Source organism: Microtus pennsylvanicus, chromosome 2 (genome assembly GCF_037038515.1).
Source record: "Microtus pennsylvanicus isolate mMicPen1 chromosome 2, mMicPen1.hap1, whole genome shotgun sequence".
Classification (NCBI taxonomy): Eukaryota; Metazoa; Chordata; class Mammalia; order Rodentia; family Cricetidae; genus Microtus; species Microtus pennsylvanicus.
Genome location: NC_134580.1, coordinates 90062318 through 90086528, shown reverse-complemented (window position 1 = coordinate 90086528; position 24211 = coordinate 90062318). Strand labels below are relative to the sequence as shown.

At 35.8% G+C, this 24211-nt stretch overlaps 1 pseudogene; it reads right to left on the bottom strand.

The window, feature by feature from the left end:
* Positions 1–5337: 5337 nt before the first annotated feature.
* Positions 5338–6278, bottom strand: LOC142844997 (olfactory receptor 4K3-like; annotated as a pseudogene).
* Between the last annotated feature and the right edge of the window lie 17933 nt (positions 6279–24211).

Genomic DNA, 24211 nt, shown 5'->3' with positions numbered 1-24211 from the left:
GTACTGACCTAATGGACAATATCCAGCCAGATGGTGGACAATCATTGCCCATTATTTTGCTCCCTTCAGTAACTCTCTTGATGCTTTTCAACTCATTGGTCTTATTTTATTTTATCCTGAAGCAGGTGAACAATGAAATAATTAACGGCACTATCAGAATTATTTTACATTCTTGTTTTCTGAGGACTGAAAAAGGTGGAGTGAGGATGAAAAACAAAAATGTTCTGAAGACATCAGGTAACACATCCAACTACTATAGGAGCATTATGGGAGATATGTAAACACTCATGCTTACAGAGATTTATCAAATATCTAAGGAAAATACGCTGGTTAAACAACAAAGAATTTTTCGTCATTTATTTTATTTATTATTTCACATGTCTAAATGTTTTAGGCCAGCCTGAACTTTTTGTTTTGATTTTGTGTTAATTTCTTTTAATTTTTAAGATCCTAATGTAATTACAACATTTCTATCTTTATTTCCTCAGTCTAAATTGCCCCATATACTGTTCCTTGTTGTCCTTCAAATTCATGATGAGAGCAAAGCCATCGAAATCAGTTAAACAAATCTCATATGAACTTAGAAAGACTGAAACAAGAAGCATGGTACCTAAAGGTCTTCTGTATATGTACTATTACTTTTGGTTTAGTACTTTGAAGAGACTCCTGAATGTGTAAATGAATGTGTCTCTGATTGCTGTGCCTTCTCTTGGGGTTCTTTAATTTTTTTTTTTTTTTGATTTTCGAGACTGGGTTTCTCTGTAGCCTTTTGGTTCCTGTCCTGGAACTAGCTCTTTTAGACCAGGCTGGCCTCGAACTCACAGAGTTCCTCCTGCCTCTGCCTCCCGAGTGCTGGGATTAAAGGCGTGCGCCACCACCGCCCGGCAGTTCTTTAATTTTTTAGTTGGTTTGTCTTGTCCAACATTGATATGATAGTTTTTGTTTTATCTTATTACATTTTATTTTATTATGTTTTTTCGTTATCTCTTAGAAACCTGTTCTTTCCTAGTGGGAGACCTAAGGGATCCCAATAAGAGAAGAGGTACAGAGAAGTTGTGAGAAGTAGAGGAGAAAACTGCATTCAGAATGTATTGTATGAGAAGAGAATCTACATTTAAAAAAAGGGTGTAGAAAAGAAACTCTGTTTTCTCAATGTTTATACATTCAAACTATTCTGTCTACAGTATGGTACTTGTAAATACATTTCCAGGGCTGACCATTTGGTGTGGATAACCAAGTGGTGTGATTTTCCCTGGGTTATGCTTCTCTCACTCCCAGAATTCCTTAGTTGACCATGGTTCTTTGCATAAGATTGAGGAATTCTAAGCTTTCCACACTGACTGTTAGTATATCTATTGGTGTTGGATGTTTTGAGTTTAATTTTGACAATCAAAACAGCACTGTGCCACTCATAAAGGGAATTACTTATAAAGAACATGCATTTGTGTCAGACTTTCTTTGGAAAAGTTGTTACAAAATAAAACCAAGTCTAAAGTAATACCTTGTAAGTTGTATCCTCTAGGATTTTAGATTTAGAACAGTACTGTATCAGGCCACTTTGAATGTAAATTATCTTACAACTACTTTCTATACAAAGGAACAACCACGCTTTAACAGAAATGTTTTAATGATGTTATTAGCACTGTTTTGTTTCCACGTGATTATTTAGAAGTTAGGAAAAATGTCATAGATTACAGTAGCATAAATATAATCAATTTAATATTGTGCTGTAAATATATAGTATAAAATATACACACAGGGATTATTAAATCTTTCTACTAACAGAATATAATGATACATGAGTTGTTTAATAAATCATATTTCCTAGTTTGTAAAATCCAATGCCTTCATCATTCATCCAAACATTGTGTTTAAGATATGTATGTCAAATATATATATTTTACTTGTGTATTTTATCTGAGTATATTTATATATTTGTGCATATATACTTTATATGTACCCACACATTTATAGATACATAAAATCACACATATTTATGTGTTGTTATTGATATAGACACATAAAATCAACTATCTTTTAAATACTTGAAGGTTACAATTAAGTTGAGATATATCTATTCAACATCTATGAAACACATACATGGAAAGGACACATTCAACATTCAAACTGCTTTTCAGTAACATAACATTCAATTCACCCTTCTCTTGCTTAGGATCTATCAGGATTTCAAATACCTAATGAAATACACAAATCTATTAAATTATCTCTGTAATTATTGCATCTAACTTAGTAACAGTTCTCCTAGAAAATCTGTTGCTGGATTACATGTAATAAGTATAAAAGATTAATAAACGGAAACTAATTGAATAACCTTATTATGGTCTAGAAGCAAACCTGATGTATTTTTCAATCTTTTTCTGATTTTATTACCCTTCTGTCAAAGTGTTAAACTTTGTAATAGTCTCAGTATTCACATTTCTGTAAATATTTATAGTTGTAGTCATAACTACACAATGTAAGAGACACCATGTGACAGACACTGATGACTGAAGGGTGGTGGTTCCTAATAGCTTGCTTTGCTAGCAGATTGATTATTTCTATCTTGTGTTGTTTGGTTTTGTTGTTGTTGTTGTTGTTGTTGTTGTTTGCTTGTATGTGGACTTTACTATTAAAATGTTTTTAATTGAAGTAGAATTTCATCATTTTACCCACCCCTTTTCTTCCTCAAACTACTAATAAATACTATCCCCACATACTGTCCACATGCTGCCCCTTAAGTGGGTAGCCTCTTTTTCCTTGATTCTTATTGCTATCTATCTTGGTGTATGTATTCATGTATGTATATATGTATGTATGTGTGTATATACAAATAAACATAAATTGAATTTGTTGAACCAATTTTTTTGTTGCATATGGCTTCAGGATTGACCCCTCTACATTTAAGAATAAATGAGGAAGCTCATCCTTTGAAGAGACTGATTTTTTTCTTATAGTAGATGATAGTTGGCAGAATATTTTTAAATTATTTTCAAAATAACCACTTAACTTTTTTTATTTTTCCTACCAATTCTATTCTGAATGTTATCTATGTTGCACAGTTTGGACTAAAAATATTTTTTCTGGTTAAGTTAAATGAAATATTTGTATGACTTTAACAGGATACTTCTCTTATGTGTTACCAGAAAACAATGATAATTTCCTGATGTGTTTATGAGCTCACATGGAATAGCATGTTTAGAGGAAACATTAATTAACTCTAAAGATGTCAGAAGTAAAGGAAAATATGGAACTAAAACAAGGTGAGCATCAGTAAAAAGGAGATGAGTAGAAATATTTAAAGAATAACTTACAGAAGAATATCACATTGATGACTTATCAAGTTCACAATTTTCTTTTTGGTCATATTTTCTGCCAGTCTGATGTGTGCCTATGAAGTTAATCTTGTTGTGTAGAGACAAACGTCCCCTCAGCTCAATATATATTCACTTCCTGAGTTTGCCTCATGGGTGAATATTATCTCTGTGTGTTCTGACCAAAATGAGGACCCTGGAAATAATTATCATAGAAATCCCTTGGAGTTTTCTCTGTTGAGAGTAATATTGAGGGTTGCAAATCTGTAGAAATAGAATATTAGACAAGTAAAACATTGTATATGTCATGTCACTATTGATTAAATTAAATAACTTTCAAAATTATTCACTTTATGCTTAAATACTAAAGAGAAACTTTCTGTTGCCTTATCACTTACTGAATGTATATAATCAAATTGTTTAAGATTTTTGTAGTTATGAGACCATCTGCTTTAAAATGTGAGATATGAACAGAACAAAAGATAAACAAAAATTATACTGTGAACATAATTCCCTACTGCATGGCAAATCTGTGTCAAATCTGTGTTACTCTTGATCATGTACCTGATTAAGTTCAGTGTATTCTGTAACTTTATGTGATATTAGCAGTTATGAGCTGGATGCGGTGATTATTACCTATATGGAATACAAACATTACTTTTACTTATTTTATAAAACTAGGAAGGACACCTCTTTTTACAATTTCAATTGGAGTTGCAAAAAGTTCAACTGATATCAAAGTAAAATTGCTATGTGTTTTTTAATCAGCAAGCCTAAATTATAATTATCAATGATTACTATACAAAGTTCCATGTTATTTTGGTTATAAAAATGGACATACATGTGTGGAATGTAGCTGTATAAGCATCTTTTGCAGATGGGACAATACTGAATATTTTTTTTAATATAATCAAGGGTTATTTATTTAGGGGTAGACTCACAAATCACAGTCTTCTGCTCCAACGGGGAACAGCAACGGAATCGGAAGAGAGGCCAGACACATGTTTTACATTGGCATTTATAGTATAGAGGTCACACCAAAGTGAGCAGGTAACTTAAAGGCTACTGGCTGTAGGAATTCCTATAGCAGAATTTATTTATTTATTTTTTTATTGAAAAAATTTCTGCCTCCTCCCCACCTCCCATTTCCCTCCCCGTCCTCCCACTCCTCGCCCCCTCCGCCCACTCCTCCCCTCCTCCCCCCACTTCATTCCCCTCCCTCTCCAGTCTGAAGAGCAGTCTGGATTCCCTGCCCTGTTGAAAGTCCAAAGTCCTCCCCCTTCCATCCAGGTCCAGGAAGGTGAGCATCCAAACAGGCTAGGCTCCCACAAAGCCAGTTCATGCAGTAGGATCAAAACCCAGTGCCGTTGTCCTTGGCTTCTCATCAGCCCTCATTGTCTGCCATGTTCAGAGAGTCCGGTTTTATCCCATGCTTATTCAGTCCCAGTCCAGCTGGCCTTAGTGAGCTCCCCATAGATCAGCCCCACTGTCAGAGTGGGTGGGTGTACCCCTCGTGGTCGTGACTTCCTTGGGGGAATGGGATGGTTGGGATAAAGGAAGGATGGATATGGGAGCAGGGAAGTATATATCCTGATTAATGGAGCCATGTTAGGGTTGGCAAGAGACTTGACTCTAGAGGGACTCACAGGTGTCCAAGGAGATGTCCCCAGTCAGTTCCTTGGGCAACTGAGGAGAGGGAACCTGAAATGACCCTATCCTATAGCCATACTGATGAATATCTTGCATATCACCATTGAACCTTCATCTGGTATGGATGGAGATAGAGACAGAGACCCACATTAGAGCACTGGACTGAGCTCCCAAGGTCCAAATGAGGAGCAGAAGGAGGGAGAACATGAGCAAAGATTCACAATGTTTTCATGGTTGGTCAGTAAATTATCATTTCTCTTTAACATGCTAAATTATATCAATATAGGAAAATTAATACAGAACTTTATTTGCTGATTTACAGTGTATTTCATACAGTTACTCTCATTATTTGAAGTAATTAGTTTACATTCTGGGTTTAGAGATTTCCTTTGGGACCAAGGTGGTTGCTTATGAACCTTTTCATAGCATTTTTCATCTCTTTATTTCTCAGTGTATAAATAGTTGGGTTTAGGAGAGGTGTAAAAACAGAGTAAAATACAGCAAGAAATTTATCCAACCAGATAATATTGAGTGGACATACATAGATGAAAAGACAAGGCACAAAGAAGATCATCACCACTGTGATGTGGCACTGCACGTGGACAGAGCCTTAGATGTACCAGCTTTGGAGCTCTGACGAATAGTGATAATGATATATGTGTAGGAAATGAGCAAGAGAATGAAACAGGCTATAGCTACAACCCCACAGTCAGCATTCATTAGAATATCCAGATCATGGGAATCCATGCAAGCTAGCTTGATCACCAATGGCATGTCACAGAAAAAACTATCTATTTCCTTGGGGCCACAAAAAGGCAACTCCACTATCACTAACAGGTGACTCATGGCATGAATAAAACCAGTAGTCCATGAAACCAACACCAGTCCAGAGCATCTTTTCAGGTTCATAATGGTGAAATAATGGAGTGGCTTGCAGATGGCCACATAGCGGTCATAGGCCATTGCCACTAACAGGATCATCTCTCCTCCAGCAATGCAATGGGCAAAAAAAATCTGGGACATGCAGCCTGAAAAGGAAATGGTCTTGTTTCCTCTGAGAATGTCTGATATCATCTTAGGAGTGGTGTTTGAGGAAAGACACGTGTCAATAAAGGACAGGTTAGCCAACAAGAAATACATGGGAGAATGGAGATGGCGGTCAGTGGTGATTAAGACCATGATAACAGTATTTCCAAAAACAATAAAGAGAAAAAGTGTCAAGAATACCACAAAGAGTAAAGCCTGGACACTCTGTGACTGTGCAAGTCCCCAAAGCATAAATTCTGACACCACAGACTGATTGCTTCGATCCATTTTACCCAGTGTGTCATAGAAATGACCTGCAATAAAAGAAAGATTATGAAATAATCATATGAGTGAAATAACTTTTTTGTAGAGTTTACATTTACTTTGAAACTTAATGGAATATAAGTGCATTAATGTAAAGAGAATTCTAAGCCAAATATATTGACACTGCTGCCCAAATTGAGATAAAGTGCAAATGTGCTGAGAGCAACAACTCAAGGAGAGAAGCATCAGTTGTGACTGTGATACACCTGCTCTAACATGAAATTCCCCTAGAGGAGAGCAGTGAGGAAGCAGGATAGCAATGTGAGAAACCAAATAATGAGTGTATGGCTTCTTTTTTAAAATATCTAAATTTCTCACTAGCACTGATGACATTCCACAAAGAAAATAAGTAATAAATTTGGAAACTGGACAGGAGTTAGACTGAATATCAGTGAAAATGGTCTAACAGGACACTGCCATTGTCAGCACCATGCATAATGATTTCATTGGATATCAGCAGATTTTTTTCTGTGATATTGTTAATTAAAATTTTAGCTTAAGCATATAATATAAATTGTTGGAAAACCCCAGCGAGGAAGCATATTGAACACCATATTAGATATACACAGATATCAGATTGAAATATACAAACCAGGTTTACAATTGTTCATGTACAAATACATATTACAACATTTGCTTAAATTAACTGATTAAAAAATACCACTACAAATACCTGTAGAGATATATTGAGTGAAGAGCATGGCAAAGCATATTCAGACCTGAACTCTAAAAGTCAAAGTTATTTCAGACTTAGTGGTTAAAAAATAGTAATTTTAAACTACATAAAAATCTTTAGAGCTGTTAGATTTTGAAAAATTCTATTTGCCTCACATGAATAATATATTATCTGCACTAATTGATCATCAGTATATTTCCTCATTATATTTCTTACTGATCATCTTTTTTTTTAAAGAACAGAATAAATTACATAAACATGTAAGCAAAGTAGTCCTTTGGCTGTCAGCTTTAGATGAGTATGACATTGTACTTCCAGTGAGCAGCATTTATTCACCTTAAAGCACAAACAAGTTGCTTATACTGATCTAATAGACAAACTCAGGCCAGATGGTGGACAATAATTGCCCAATTCCAGCTCCCTTCAGTAACTCTCTTGTTGTTTTTCAATTTATGGGTCTTATTTTATTTTTTTTCTAGAACACGTGAACAATGAAATAATTGATGGCATTTTACTTAACTGTTTTCTGCCAACTGAGAAGGGTGGAGTAAGGATGAAAAATCAGAAAGTTCTGAAGACATCAGGTAACACATTCATCTGCTACAGCAGCATGATTGCAGATAAGTAAATACATGCACCTTACAAATATTTAGAAAATATCTAAGGAAAAGATGCTGATTATACAACATAGAGTTTGTGTTCCTTGATTTTTTTTTATTATTTCACATCTCAAGAAGTTTCAGGACAACCTGAACTTTTGGGGGTTTTATGTATTTTTTTAGCTTTTAGATTATAATGTAATTATAACATTTCTACATTTATTTCTTCCCTCAAAATTTTTCCATATACTATTCCTCATTGACTTTCAAATTCAAGAGGAGAACAGAGCCCTCTAAATCAACTAAACAAAACACGTTTGAACCAACAAGCATGCGGGCTACATGGATCTATGCTATGTTTTCCGCACATAGTATAGCTTTCGGTTTAGTACTTTGAAGAGACTCCTGAATATATAAAGGAGTGGGTCTCTGATACCAGTGCCTTATCTTGGGGATTTTTGAATTTTCTGTTGATTTGTTTTGTTTACTATTAATGTGATGTTTTTTCTTTTGTCTTACTGTATTTATATCATGATGGCTTGTTGTTATTTCATAGAAACCTGTTGTTTTCTAGTGGGAGACTTAAAGCAAGTAGATCCAGATGAGAGAAGAGGTGAAGAGGAACTATGAGAAGTAGAGGGAGGGGAAGCTGTATTTAGACTATACTGTATTAGAAGAAAATCTATGTTTAATAAAAGGGGTAGAAAAGAAATTCATTTTCTTTTTTCATTGTTTATATATACAAACTATTCTGTTTGTATAAAGTTACTTGCAACTAAAATTTCAGAACTGACCATTGGTATTGGAGAGCCAATTGATGTGCTTTTCTGGGGTATCCTTCTTGCACTCCCAGGATTTCTTAGTTGTCTGTGGTTCGTTGTATAGGATTGGGGACTCCAGGGCTTTATCCATCCACAATAGTATGGCTATTGATATTGGATCTCTGAGCTCAGTTATGACAATCATGATAAAAGGTTTTACTAAGAGAGAGCATTCATTTGTGTCAGTCTGTCCTTTGTGACCTCTGTTCCAAAGTAGAACCAAGTATCAAGTAATGCGGTTTAAATATTCTCTTCTAGCATTTTAGATGTATAATACTTGTGTGAAAATAAAGTATCTTACAGCTACTTTTGATACATAGGAGCAACCATGCTTTAACAGACCTGCTTTAATGATGCTGCTCAGTCTGTTTTGATTCCATGTGATGACTGAGAAGCCAGGAAAATGATACCAAATATTACAATAGCTTAAAGAATGTTACACATAGAATTTAATAGTACATTATGAATATATAAAATAAAATATAAACACAGCAATTATTGAGCCTTTCTAGTATCAGGGATAGAATTGTTTCCTAAAATCATATTTATAGTGTGTCTTGAAACAATATTGTTTACAAAGTAATGGCCAATAATTTTAATGTTCATCTGTACTCTTTAAGTTATTTTTAAGATATGCATGTTCATATATATATATGTGTGTGTGAACATATTTGTATGTATGCACATATGTATTCATATCTGAACATGTTTATATATACATACCTTTTATATTCACACATTTTAGATATGTAAAAGGACACATGCATATGTGTGTGTTCATATATATATTTTTTAAATCATCTTTCTTTAAAACAATTGTTACTTACATTTTTTCTAAGTAGGTATATATCTATTTTGTATCTATGAAACATAAAAATGAAAAAGCATATTCAACATGCAAATTGCTTTTAGAAACATGACAACCATTTCACCCTTCAGTTGTCAGGATCTATCAGTATTTTCAAAGACCTAATGAAATACACTAACTGTCAGAGGTTCTCTGTAATTCTTGAATCTAACACAATAGCAGTTCTAGAAAATCTAATGTTGACTTATTTATAATAAATATAAAAAATTAATGAGTGGGAGCAAACTGAATACTCTTTTTATATGTTCAGAAGCAAGCTAATAATTTTCTTCTATTTTTCATTTTTTCTGTATTGATCAGTCTTCTATCAAAGTGCTAAACCTTACAATAGTCTCGGTATTCACAATTCTATAAATTTTTATAGTTCTAGTCATAATTACACAATATGAGAGATACCATATGATAGACACTGGTTACTGAACAGTGGCTTTTTGCTGTTTTCTAACAGATTGCTTGGTTAGCAGATTGATTGTTTCTATGATATATTATTGTTTTGCTTTATTAATTGGTTTTCTTTGTATGTATATTTTACTATTTAAATATATCTTGAATTGAAGTAGAATTTCATCATTTTACCTCTCTTTTCTTCCTCAAACTACTATCACGTACTATTCCCACATACTGTACTCACATTACCCCTTAAGTGAATAACCTCTTTTTCCTTGATTCTTATTGCTATGTATCTGGCTGTATGCATGCATATACATATGTTTGGATCGATGGATGTGTATACACAAATAAACATGAATTCAATTTGCTGAATCCACTTTTGTTTTTGCATGCTTTCAGGACAGACTTCTCTACATTTAACAATAATTTAGGTGGCTAATCAATGGAAAAGACTAATTTTTCTTCTAGCACACAATATTTGGCAGACTATTTTAAACATATTTCCAAAATTACCACTTAACTTTCTTTGTTTCTACTCCTCATTCTACTCTGAAAGCTATGTTATCTAATATTCACTTTTTAGATTAAAATATTTTACATGGTTAAGTTAATTGGAATATTTGTACTTCTCTTATTGGTTATCAGATAAAGAATGATGATTTCCTGATGTGGACATGAGCATACTTGGAAAAGAAGATTTAAAGAAAACATAGTAACTGGACTTTAAAGACAGCAGAGGTAAAAGAAACTATTCAGCTAAAACAAAGTGGGTATTGGTTAAAAGAGATAACTGGAAAATTTAAAGAATTAACTTACAGAAGGGTGTCACACTGATGAGTTTTCAAACTTACAATTTTGTTTTGGCTCATATTTTCTGCCCGTCTGATGTATGCTTATGAAGTTATTCATGTTATGTGGAGATAACCTTCCCCTCAGCTTGACCTGTCTTCACTTTCTGAATTTGCCCCATGGGTCTAATTTGCCTGTGTGTTTCTGACCAAATTGAGTACCATGGAAACAATTATCTTAGAAATCCCTTAGGTATTTCTCTGTTAAGAGTGATACCATGTATTCCATTTTTTGTGGAAATAGAACAAGAAACAAATAAAGCCTCCTTATGTTATACCAGCTTTGGTAATGTTAAACAACCTTTCAAATTATTCACTTCAACAATAAGAACTAAAGAGAAACTCATCTCTTACTGAATGTATATAATCAAAATGGTTATTTTTTGAAGTTATGAGACCATCTGCAAAAAATGTGAGCTATAGCTAGAATAAAAAAAAACCCTATACTCTAAAAATAATTTCCTAATGTATGGCAAATCTGTGTCAGATCATGGTCTTTTGACTAATGAAGTCCAGTGTGCTTTGTAACTGATATTAGCAGTTATGAGTTGGATGCAATGACTATTATCTCAGTGAAATACAAATGATTCTTGTATTTTTAAAAATTAGGAAGGATTAACTGGAGAGGGAGGGGGAGAGGAGTTTGGGGGAGGGGGAGAAGGATGGGTGGAGGGGGAGGGAAATGGGAGGCTGAGAGGAGGCAGATACTTTTTTTTTCCTTTTCTCAATAAAAAAATAAAAAAAATTAGGAAGGAAACCTCTCTATACAATTATACAATTTCACTTGACTTTGTGTTTTAATAAATTCAGCTGACCCTAAATAAACTTTCTACATATGGGTATTTTTTTAATTTATTTATTTATTAAAGATTTCTGTCTCTTCCCCGCCACCGCCTCCCATTTCCCTCCCCCTCCCCCAATTAAGTCCCCCCTCCCCTCCTCAGCCCGAAAAGCAATCAGGGTTCCCTCTCCTGTGGGAAGTCCAAGGAACCCCCACCTCCATCCATGTCTAGTAAGTTGAGCATCCAAACTGCCTAGGCTCCCACAAAGCCAGTGCGTGCAGTAGGATCAGAAACCCATTGCCATTGTTCTTGAGTTCTCCGTAGTCCTCATTGTCTGCTATGTTCAGAGAATCTGGTTTTATCCCAGGCTTTTTCAGACCCAGGCCAGCTGGCCTCGGTGAGTTCCCAGTAGAACATCCCCATTGTCTCAGTGTGTGGGTGCACCCCTTGCGGTCCTGAGTTCCTTGCTCGTGCTCTCTCTCCTTCTGCTCTTGATTTGGACCTTGAGATTTATGTCTGGTGCTCCAATGTGGGTCTCTGTCTCTGTCTCCTTTCATCGCCTGCTGAAGGTTAATATTATCAACATACCTAAATTGCAATCATCACCGATTACAGTACAAACTTCCATGTTATTTTGGTTGTAAAAATGGATGGACATACATGTGTGGAATTTATCAGTATCTTTTTGCAGATGAGACAACACTAAATATTAATAGATATCGCTTATGGAAAATTTGTGAATCCCATGAAAAATATTGGTTCATATAAAGCAATAAATATGTAAGTTGAAGAGAAAATATTCTTATGTATTTTAAGATATAAAAGAAGGAAAAGCAACACTATTAAAACTTTTGTGTGTTCTTTCCTGCTGGGTGTGCAATGCATATGTATATTGTCAAAAACATCAGGTGTTCGTGGGTGTGTAAATTGATAACCGGGTTTTCAATTTGATTCCAGCCATCCTCCTGTCTTTTTTTATGCCAATACCATGCTGTTTTTATTTCTGTAGCTCTACAGTAAAGTTTGAAATCAGGAATTGTGATACTTCCAGAACTTCCTTTATTATGCAGAATTGTTTTGGTTATTCTGGAGTTTTTGTTTACCATAAGAAGTTGATGACTGTCTATCAAAATCTGTGAAGAATTTTGCTGGACATTGTATTGATTTGTAAATTGCTTTTGGCAAGATTGTCATTTTTACTATGTTAATTCTATCTACCCAAGAGCATGGAAGGTCTTTTCATTTTCTGGTCCCTTCTTCAATTTCTTTCTTTCTTTCTTTCTTTCTTTCTTTCTTTCTTTCTTTCTTTCTTTCTTTCTTTCTTTCTTTTTATTTATTTTTTTATTGAAAAAAATTTTGCCTCCTCCCCGCCTCCCATTTCCCTCCCCCTCCTCCACTCCTCTCCTCTCCCCCCACTCTTCTTCCCCTCCCCCCACTCCTCTTCCCCTCCCCCCCTCCATTCCCTCTCCCTCTCCAGTCTGAAGAGCAGTCCTGATTCCATGCCCTGTGGGAAGTCTTTCTTAAGAGATTAAAAGTTATTGCCATACATGTTTTTCACCTGTTTGGTTACTGTTACCCCAAGATATTTTATGTTCGTTGTGGCTATTGTGAAGGGTGATGTTTCTCTGATTTATTTCTCAGCCTATTTGTTCTCTGATTAAAGGAGAGCTGTGGGATTTTTTTGTTTTGTTTTGTTTTGTTTGTTTGTTTGTTTGTTTTAGTTAATCTTGTGTCCTGGTGCATTATTCAAGGTGTTTATGAGTTGTAGGAGATCCTTAACAGAATTTTTCACTTCACTTATGTATGTTATTATATCTTCAGGAAATAATGAGAGTTTGACTTCTTCTTTTCCATTTTGTAACCCTTGATTTCCTTCTGTTGTATTGACGCTCTAGCTAGAACTTCAAGTACTATATTGAAAAGATAGAGAGAGAGCGAACAATCTTGTCTTGTTTCTGATTTCAGTGGAACCTCTTTGAGTTTTTCTCCATTCAGTTTGATGTTGGGTGTTGACTGGTTTTATTATGTTTAAGTATGTTACTCGTATCCCTGATGTCTCTAAGAATTTTATCATAAAGGGTTGTTGAATTTTATTAAAGCCCTTTTTTGGCACCTAATGAGATGATCATGTGGGTTTTTTCTTTCAGTATTTTATGGATTATATTGACAAATTTTCACATGTTGAATCATCCATGCATCTCTGGGAAGAAGCTTACTTGATCATGGTAGATGATTTTTTTATGTGTTCTTGGATTTGGTTGGCCAGTATTTTTTTTCTTTTTATTTTATTTTACTTATTTTATTGAAGAAATTTCTGCGTCCTCACTGCCTACCCTTTCACTCCTCCCTCCCTCCACTCCTCTCCCCCTCCCCCGACTTCTCCCCCCCCACTCCAGTCCAAAGAGCAGTGCCTGTGGAAAGTCCAAGGTCCTCTCCCCTCCATCCAGGTCTAGGAAGGTGAGCATCCAAACAGGCTAGGCTCCCACAAAGCCAATATTTTATTAAGAATTTTTGCATCAGTGTTCATGAGTGAGGTTGGTCTGTAATTCTCTTTCTTACTATTGTATTTGTATGGTTTGGGTATAAGGTAACTGTGGCCTGACAACGTTGCTTCTTTGTCCATCATGTGGAACAAAATGAGTATTGGTATTAGTTCTTCTTTGAAAATCTTGTATAACTCTGTGCTTAAACCATCTGGTTCTGGGTTTTCTTTTTCCTTAGGATACTTTTGATGACTCTTTCTATTTCCTTAGCATTTATAGGTATATTTAATTTACTTATCTGGTCTTGATTTAATTTTGGTGAGAGATGTTTATCTAGAAAATCGTCCTTTAAGTTTTCAAATTTTGTGGAATGTAGGATTTTCCGTTATAACCTGATGATTCACTGAGTTTCTTCCCTGTCTGTTGTTATGTCCCCCTTTTCATTTCTAATTTTGTTAATTTAAACATTTACTTTTTATTAGTTTAGAGAACATTTTGTCTGTTTTGTTGATTTTCTCAGGGAACCCACTTTTGATTCATTGATTTTGTTGATTTCAGCTCTTAATTTAATTTTTACCTATTGTCTAGTCTTCTGTGAGTTTGCTTCTTTTTGTTCTAGAAATTTCTAGTGTTCTATTAACTGGAGTTTTCCAGATTTTTTTACATAGGCATTTAGTGCTATGAACTTTTCTCTTAACACTGCTTTCATTGTCCCATTTTTATGTATGTTGTGCTGTCATTTTCTTTGGAGTTTAGGAAGTCTTTAATATATTTCTTTATTTCTTCCTTGCCCAATTAGTGATTCAGGTAAGTATTGTTCAATTTCCATGTGTTTGTGGGCTTCCTAAAATTGGTGTTGCTGTTAAATTCTAACTTTAAGTCATGGTTATCTGATAAAATACATGGTTCTTTTCATTTTTTTTAACCTGTTGAGGTTTGCTTTGTTGCAGACTATGCAGTCAGTTTTTGAGAAGGTTCCATAAGGTGCTGAGAAAAAGGTGTATTCTTTTATGTGGACTCTTCTATAGATGTCTGTTGAGTCCTGAACTGAAACCATTCGAATCTGGGCTCTTTTTTTTTTTGGTTGGAAAGCTATTGATGACTGTTTCTATTTCTTATTTATTTATTTATTTATTTATTCATTTAAAATATCCACCTCCTCTTATCCTCTCATTTCCCTCCCACTCTCCCCATTGTCCTTATCCCTTGCGCTCCAGTCCTAAGAGAAGTCAGGGTGCCCTGCCTTGTGGGAAGTCCAAGCACCCCCCCCCCCATCCTAGGAAGGTGTGCATCCAAACAGACTAGTCTCCTAAAAAGCCGATATATGTAGTAGAATCAAAATCCAGTGTCATTATCATTGGCTTCTCAGTCTGCCCTCATTGTCAGCCATATTCAGAGAGTCCGGTTTGATCACAGTCTCGTTTAGACCCAGTCCAGCTGGCATTGGTGAGCTCCCATTAGATCAGTCCCACCAACCACCCCTTACAGTCCTGACTTCCTTGTTCCTGTTCTCCCTCCTTCTGCTCTTCATCTGGGCTTTGGGAGCTCAGTCCAGTGCTCCTATGTGGGTCTCTGTCTCTATCTCCATTCCTCGCCAGGTGAAGGTTCTATGGTGATATGCAAGATAGTCATCAGTGTGTCTATGGGAGAAGGCTAGTTCAGGCACCCTCTCCTCTGCTGACCTAGTTGGGGAAATCACCTTGGATACCTGGGAACCTCTAGAGCCAAGACTCTAGCCAACCTTTAAATGGGTTCCTTAGTTAAGATATGTTCTTCCCTACCCCAATATCCACCATTCCTCCATCTCAATTATACTATTCCTCCAAGTTCTCCCCAAACCTCCCCTTCTCCCTTCTCTCTCCCAATCTCTCCTTTCCCCTAACCCATCCTCATTGCCCTGCTCCCAACTTTTGACCAGCAATCTTGTCTACTTCCAGGATCCAGGAGGATAACTATATGTATTTCTTTGGGTTCACCTTCTTATTTAGCTTCTCTAGGATCACAAACTATAGGCTCAATGTCCTTTGTTTATGGCTGGAATCCATTTATGGGTGAATACATACCATATTCCTCTTTTTTGGGTCTGGGTTATCTCACTCAGTAAAGTGTTTTCTATTTCCATCCCTTTGCATGCAAAATTCAAGATGTCATTGTTTTTTACCCCTGAATAGAACGCTAAAGTGTATATATGCCACATCTTCTTTATCCATTCTTCTATTGAGGGGCACCTAGGTTGTTTCCAGGTTCTGACTATTACAATTAGTGCTGCTATGAACATAGTTGAACAAATGCTTCTGTAGTATGATTGGGCATCTCTTGGGTATATTCCCAAGAGTGAAATTGCTGGATCCTGAGGTAGGTTGACTCCAAGTTTCCTGAGAATCCACCACAATGATTTCCAAAGTGGCTATACAAGTTTGCATTCTGTTCCAACCAACAATGGATGAGTGTACCCCTTACTCCACATCCTCTCCAGGATAGGCTATCATTGGTGTTTTTGATTTTAGCCATTCTGACAGGTGTAAGATGGTATCTCAAAGTTGTTTTGATTTGCATTTCCCTGATCACAAAGGAGGTTGAGCATGACCTTAAGTATCTTTTGGCCATTTGAACTTCTTCTGTTGAGAATTCTCTCTTCAGTTCAGTGCCCCATTTTTAAATTGGTTTAATTCACATTTTAAAATCTAATTTCTTAAGTTCTTTGTATATTTTCAAGATCAAACCTTTGTCCATTGCAGGGTTGGAGATGATCTTCTCTCATTCAGTAGGTTGCCTTTTTTGTCTTAGTGACAGTGTCCTTCGCTTTACAGAAGCTTCTCAGTTTTAGGAGGTCCCATTTATTCAATGTTGCCCTTATTGTCTGTGCTACTGGGGTTATATGTAGGAAGTGGTCTCCTGTGCTCTTGTGTTGTAGACTACGTCCCACTTTCTCTTCTATCAGGTTTAGTGTGTTCAGATTAATATTGAGGTCTTTAATCCATTTAGAATTGAGTTTTGTGCATGGTGACAGATATGGATCTATTTTCATTCTTCTACAGGTTGATATCCAGTTCTGGCAGCACCATTTGTTGAAGATGCTTTCTTTCTTTCATTGTATACATTTAGCTCCTTTGTCGAAAATCAGGTGTTCATTGGTTTGTTGGTTAATATCCGGGTCTTCTATACAATTCCATTGGTCGACTTCTCTGTTTTTATGCCAATACCAAGCTGTTTTCAATACTGTAGCTCTGTAATAGAGTTTGAAGTCAGGGATGGTAATGCTACTGGAAGTACTTTTATTGCATAGGATTGTTTTGGTTATCCTGTTTGGTTTTTTGTTTGTTTGTTTGTTTGTTTGTTTTTCCATAGAAAATTGATTATTGTTCTTTCAAGGTATGTGAAGAATTTTGTTGGAATTTTCATGGGGATTGCATTGAATCTACAGATTGCTTTTGGTAGAATTGCCATTTTTACTATGTTGATCCTCCCAATCCAAGAGCATGTGAGATCCTTACATTTACTGGTGTCCTCTTCAATTTCTTTCTTCAAAGTCTTAAAGTTTGTGTCAAATAGATCTTTCACTTCCTTGGTTAGAGTTATTCCAAAATACATTATGCTATTTGTGGCAATCGTGGAAGGTGATGCTTCTCTGATTTCCTTCTCTGCTTCCTTATCCTTTGTGTATAGGAGAGCAACTGATTTTTTGGAGTTGACCTTGTATCCTGCCCCATTACTAAAGGTGTTCATCAGCTGTAGGAGTTCTTTGTAGAGTTTTTGGAGTCACTTATGTACACTATCATACCATCTTCAAATAATAAAAGTTTGACTTCTTCCTTTCCAATTCAAATCCTTCGATATTATTATGTTGTCTTATTGCTATTGCTAGAACTTCAAGCACTATATTGAAGAGGTATGGAGAGAATGGACAGCCCTGTCTTGTTCCTGATTTTAGTGGAATGGCTTTGAGTTTCTCTTTATTTAAATTGATGTTAGCTGCTAGCTTGCTGTATATTGCTTTTATTATATTTAGGTATGAACATTGTATCCCTAACCTCTCCAAGACTTTTAACATAAAGGGGTGTTGAATTTTGCCAAATGCTTTTTCGGCATCTAATGAAATGATCATATTTTTTTTCTTTCCGTTTGTTTATATGATGGATTACATTGATAGATTTTCATATGTTGAACCAGCCCTGCCTCTCTGGGATGAAGCCTACTTGATCATAATGGATAATTTTTCTAATGTGTTCTTGGATTTGGTTTGCCAGTATTTTATTGAGAATTTTTGCATCAATGTTCATGAGTGAGATTGGCCTGTAATTCTCTTTCTTGGTTGAGTCTTTGTGTGGTTTTGGTATTAAGGTAACTGTAACTTCATAAAAAGAGTTTAGCAATGACTCTTCTGTTTCTATTTTGTGAAATACATTAACGAGAATAAGTATTAGCTCTTCTTGGAAGTTCTGGTAGAATTCTGCATTGAAACCATCTGGTCCTGGGCTTTTTTGGTAGGGAGGTTTTTGATAACAGCTTCTAATTCTTTGCAACTTACAGGTCTATTTAAATTGTCCACCTGGTCTTGATTTAATTTTGGTATATGGTACTTATCTAAAAAATGTCCATTTCTTTTACATTTTCCAGTTTTGTGGCATACAGGCTTTTGTAGTAAGATCTAATGATTCTCTGATTTTCCACTGTGTCTGTGGTTATGTCTCCCTTTTCATTTCTGATCTTATTGATTTGCGTGTTCTCTCTCTATCGTTTGGTTAGTTTGGATAGGGGTTTATCAATCTTGTTGATTTTCTCCAAGAACCAGCTTTTTGTTTTGTTGATTCTTTGTATTGTTTTCTGTATTTCTATTTTGTTGATTTCAGCCCTCAGTTTGATTATTTCCCGTCTTCTACTCCTCCTGGTGTAGTCTATCTCTATTTTTTTTTCTAGAGCTTTCAGGTGTGCTGTTAAGTCTCTAATGTGACCTTTCTCCATTTTCTTTATGTGGGCACTTAGTGCTATGAACTTTCCTCTTAGCACTGCCTTGATAGTTTCCCATAAATTTGGGCATGATGTGTCTTTCTTTTCATTGAATTCAAGGAAGACTTTAATTTCCTTATTTCTTCCTTGAACCAGGAGTGGTTCCGTAGTTGACTGTTCAGTTTCCATGAGTTTTTAGGCTTTCTGGGGTTAGAATTGTTGTTGAATTCTAACTTTATTCCATGGTAATCTGATAGTACACAGATGGTTACTACAATTTCTTTGTATCTATGGATGTTTGCTTTGTTACCAATTAGGTGATCAATTTTGGAGAAAGTTCCATGAGATACTGAGAGGAAGGTATATTCTTTTCTGTTTGGTGGAATGTTCTATAGATGTGTGTTAAGTCCATTGGGTTCATTACAACTATTAGTTCTCTTATTTCTTTCTTTTTTTTGATTTTTTGAGACAGGGTTTCTCTGTAGCTTTTGGTTCCTATCCTGGAACTAGCTCATGTAGACCAGGCTGGCCTCAAACTCACAGAGATCCGCCTGCCTCTGCCTCCCGAGTGCTGGGATTAAAGGTGTGCGCCACCAATGCCCGGCTAGTTCTCTTATTTCTCTGTTATGTTTCTGCCTGGTTGACCTGTCCATTGGTGAGAGAGGAGTGTTGAAATCTCCTACTATTAGAGCATGGGGTTTGATGTATGCTTTGAGTTCTAGTAATATTTCTTTTACATATGTGGGTGCTTTTATATTAGAGGAGTAGTTATTCAAGATTGAGACTTCCTCCTGATGAATTGTTCCTGTTATGAGAATAAATTGTCCTTCTCCATCTCTTCTGATTGATTTTAATTTGAAATCAATTTTGTTAGATATTAGTATAGCCACACCTGCTTGTTTCTTTGGACCATTTGATTGGAAAACCTTTTCGCAACTCTTTACTCTGAGGTAGAGTCTGTTTTTGATGTTGATGTGTGTTTCTTGTAAACAACAGAATGTTGGATCCTGTTTTCGTATCCATTCTCTTAACCTGTGCCTTTTCATAGGTGAATTGAGTCCAGTGATATTGATGACCTGTGGTTGCTAAATCTGGTTATTTTTTCTTGTGGTAGTGTTTGTGTGTTTCCCTTCTTTGAGTTGTGCTGGTGGAAAATTGTTAGATGCTTTTGTTATTATGGGTGTTGTTGGCTTCCTTGGTTTGTGGTTTTTCTTCTAGTATATTCTGTAAGGCTCGGTTTGTGGCTATGTATTGTTTAAATCTGTTTTTGTCCTGGAATATCTTGTTTTCTCCATTTATGGTGAATGCAAGCTTTGCTGGATATAGTAATCTGGACTTGCATCCATGATTTCTTAGTGTCTGCAGCACATCTATCCAAGACCTTCTAGTGTTCATGGTTTCCATTGAGAAGTCAGGTGTAACTCTGATAGGTTTCCTTTTATATGTTACTTAACCCTTTTTCCTTGCAGCTCTTAATATTTGTTCTTTATTCTGTATGTTTTGTGTTTTGATTATTATATGGCAAGGGGATGCTTTTTTTTGATCCAGTCTATTTGGTGTTCTGTATGCTTCTTGTATCTTCATAGGAATATCCTTCTTTAGGTTGGGAAAGTTTTCTTTTATAATTTTGTTGAATATATTTTCTGGGCCTTTGAGCTGTAATTCTTCTCCTTCTTCTACTGCTATTATTCTTAGGTTTGGTCTTTTATTGGTGTCCCAGATTTCCTGGATGTTTTGTGTTAAGAATTTGTTGGATTTGTTATTTTCTTTAATCAATGAGTTTATTTCCTCTATAGTATCTTCGGTTTCTGAGATTATTTCTTCTATCTCTGGTATTCTATTTGTTATGCTTGTCTCCGTAGTTCCTGATCGATTACCCAGATTTTCCATATTCAGCTGCCCTTGGTTTGTGTTTTCTTCATTACCTCCATTTTATTTTTCAAGTCTGAACAGCTTCCATTACCTGTTTTATTGCTTTATCTTGGTTTTCTTGGGTATTTTTGAGGGGGTTATTCATTTCTTCTACCTTTTTGTTTGTCTTCTCCATTTCTTTACAGCAGTTTTTCCCATCCTTTTTAAGGTCCTCTATTATTTTCATAATGTTACATTTAAAGTCAATTTCTTCTACTTATTCCTGAATAGGGTGTTCAAGTCTTCTTGGTGTGTGATCCCTGGAATCTGGTGTTGTCATGTTGCCTTTTAGGTTGTTAGAGGAATTCTTGCATTGGTGCCTGCCCATCTCTTCCTTCAAATGCAGCCAGGAGAGTCTTGGTGTCTTGGTCCAATCTATGCTTTGACTGACTCTGGTTGGATCTCCTTAGTGCAGGAGCAGGAACTGTTCCACTCTGGGTGGATAGCCTCAGTGCAGGAGCAGGCACTGTTCCTGGTCTAAGGATCTTGCAGACAACAGGGCAGGTGTGGGGGAGCAGGGATGTGTGGAACAAAGAAGCCGCTGCAGCAAGAGCTGAAGGGCCTCAGTGCTCCTTTCCTGGATGTTCTGCCCTGCCCCTGGATGGCACCCACTCACCGGTCTGAAAGGTTGTCCTCAGCACAGGGACAGGACTCTTGGAGGTCCAAGAGACTGTTTGTATTTCTTCAAATTTATGTTTGTTTAAATTGTTCACCTGGTCCTGATTTAATTTTGGTATGTGGTACCTATCTAAAAATTTTTCCATTTCTTTTACATTTTCCAATTGTAGTACAGGTTTTTGTAGTATAACATAGTGATTCTCTGTATTTCCTTAGTGTCTGTTGTTATGTACCCCTTTTCATTTACAATTTTGTTAATTTGGATAAGGGTTTGTCTATATTGTTGACTTTCTCAAAGAACCAGCTCTTTGTTTCATTGATTCTTTATATTATTTACTTTGTTAATATTTTTTTATTTCAGCCCTCAATATGATTATTTACTGTCATCTACTTCTCCTGGGTGAGTCTTCTTTTTGTTCAAGAGCTTTCAGATGTGCTGTTATATCACTAGTATGAGATTTCTCAACTCTATATGTAAGCACTTATTGCTATGAACTTTACTCTTACCACTGCATTCATAATGTCTCATAGATTTTGGTACATTGTGCTTTCATTTTTGTTGAAATCAAAGAAGTTTTTAATTTCTTCATTTTTATTACTTTCATATGCATGTTTCAATAGAGTGCTGTTCGATTTCCATGAGTTTGTAGGCTTTCTTCAATTAGTATTGCTAAATTCTAACTTTAAACCATAGTAATCCAATAAGATCTATGGCTTACTCTATTTTTTTTGTGTATTTTGAGGTTTGCTTTGATACCAAGTATGTGGTTAGTTTTAGAGAAATTTCCATGAGGTGCTGAGAAGGAGGTATATTCTTTTGAGTTTGGATGAAATGTTCTGTTGATGTCTGTTAAGTCCATTTGAGTAATGAAATCTGTTAGTTATCTTATTTTTTTGTTAAGTTTCTGTCTGGTGAGCTGTCCACAGGGGAGAGTAGGGTGTTGAAGTCTCGTAATAGCAGTGTGTGGGGTTTGATAGGTGACTTAATCTTTAGGAATGTTTCTTTTACATATGTGGATGCTCTTGTATTTGGAGCATAGATGTTCATAATTGAGAGTTGATCTTGAGGGATTGTTCTGTTTGACATTATAAAGTGTCCTTCTCCATGTCTTATGATTGATTTTAGTTTGAAGTCTATTTTGTTACCTATTAGGATAATAGCTAACAAGTAATAGCCTACTTGTTTCTTAGTTCCATTTGTCTGGAAAATCTTTTCCCAACATATTACTGTGAGGTATGTCTCTTTTTGAGGTTGATGTGTTTTCATGTATACAGCAGGATGGATCTTGTTTTCATATCTATTCTCTTTGACTGTGTCTTTGTATAGGTGAATTGAGTCCATTGATATTAAAATATATTAATGACCAGTGATTGCTAATTCCTGTTATATTTTTGGTGGTAGTGTTTGTGTGTTTCTTTCTTTTGGTTTTGGTGGTGTGAGGTTATTTATTACTTTTGTTTCTGAGGCTGCAGTTAGCTTCCTTGGGTTGGGGTTTTCTTTCTAGTACTTACTGTCGGGCTCAATTTATGTATAGTTATTGTTTAAATTTGGTTTTGTCATAGAATATATTATTTTCTCCACTGATGGTGACTGAAAGATTTACTGGATATAATAGTTTGGGCTTGCATCCGTGGTTTGTTAGTGTCTGCAGCACATCATTCAAGGGCCTTCTGACTTTCATGGTTTCCATTGAGAAGTTAGTTGTAATTGTAATAGGTCTATTTTTATATGTTACTTGACCATTTTCCTTTGCAGCTCTTAATAATCTTTCTTTACTCTGTACGCTTGTGTTTTGATATTATGTGGTGAGGGTAATTTTTTTTTTTGGTCCAGTTCTTTTGGTGCCCTGTAAACTTCTTGTACCTTCATAGGGATATCCTATTTTAGGTTTGGAAAGTTTTCTTCTATAATTTTGTTGAATATATTTTCTGTGCCTTTGAGCTAGATTTATTCTCCTTCTTCTATCTGTATTATTCTTGGGCTTAGTTTTTTGTGGTGTCCCAAATTTCCTAGATGGTTTTGTTAAGATTTTGTTGGTTTTAATGTTTCCTTGACCAATGAATCTATTTCCTCTATAGTATCTTCAACATCTGAGATTCTCTCTTACATCTCTTGTATTCTGTTGGTTATGCTTGCCTCTGTAGTTCCCATTTATTTACCCAGATTTCCATATCCATAATTCACTCTGTTTTTTTTCTTCTTGCCTATATTTTGTTTGCTTTACCCATTTGATTGTTTTATTTTTTTTCTTGGTTTGATTGGGTTTCTTTGAAAGATATATTTATTCCAATTTTTTTATTTATCTTTTCCACCATTTCTTTAGTAAATTTTTCATTTTCTCCTTGAAGGTCTACAGCATCCTCATAAAGTTATATTTTAAATAATTTTATTCTGTTTCTTCTGTGTTAAGATGTCCAAGTCTTCCTGTTATATGACCTTTGGCTTCTGGTGTTACCATTTTGCTTCTTAGGCTGTTGGATGAATTTTTGCATTGGGGCCTACCCATCTCTTCTATCAGCCGGTGCTGACAGTGTCTTTGCCTCTTGGTCCAATCCTTGCAGTGGCTGTTTGTGTCTTTGGTAACTGTTCATGGTCTGCTCTGTACTGTCAGTGTCTGTGTCTCAGGGAGCCACTGAGGTCTCTCTTGGATCTCTATCTTGTTCTTCTCTCTTAGTCTCCTCTGTAGACTCACAACTTATGCTTCATAATTCCTCTCTTGGTCATCTCTCTTGGTCCTCTTTGTGTAGTTGCAACTTGTGTTTCAACATTCCTCTGAGGTTGCTTGGGAAATAGGAGGATTTGAGGGCAGAGTGGGACTTTTAGCTTTCAGTGTCTGGTGAATGGTATGGTTGTGCTGGAGCAGCCTACCTGAAGCAAACTTGTCTGCGTACTGGATAGAGAATCCAATGCAAGTAGTGGAGGGCCTAGAGAGTGGGATATCCTGGTAGGTGTTGAG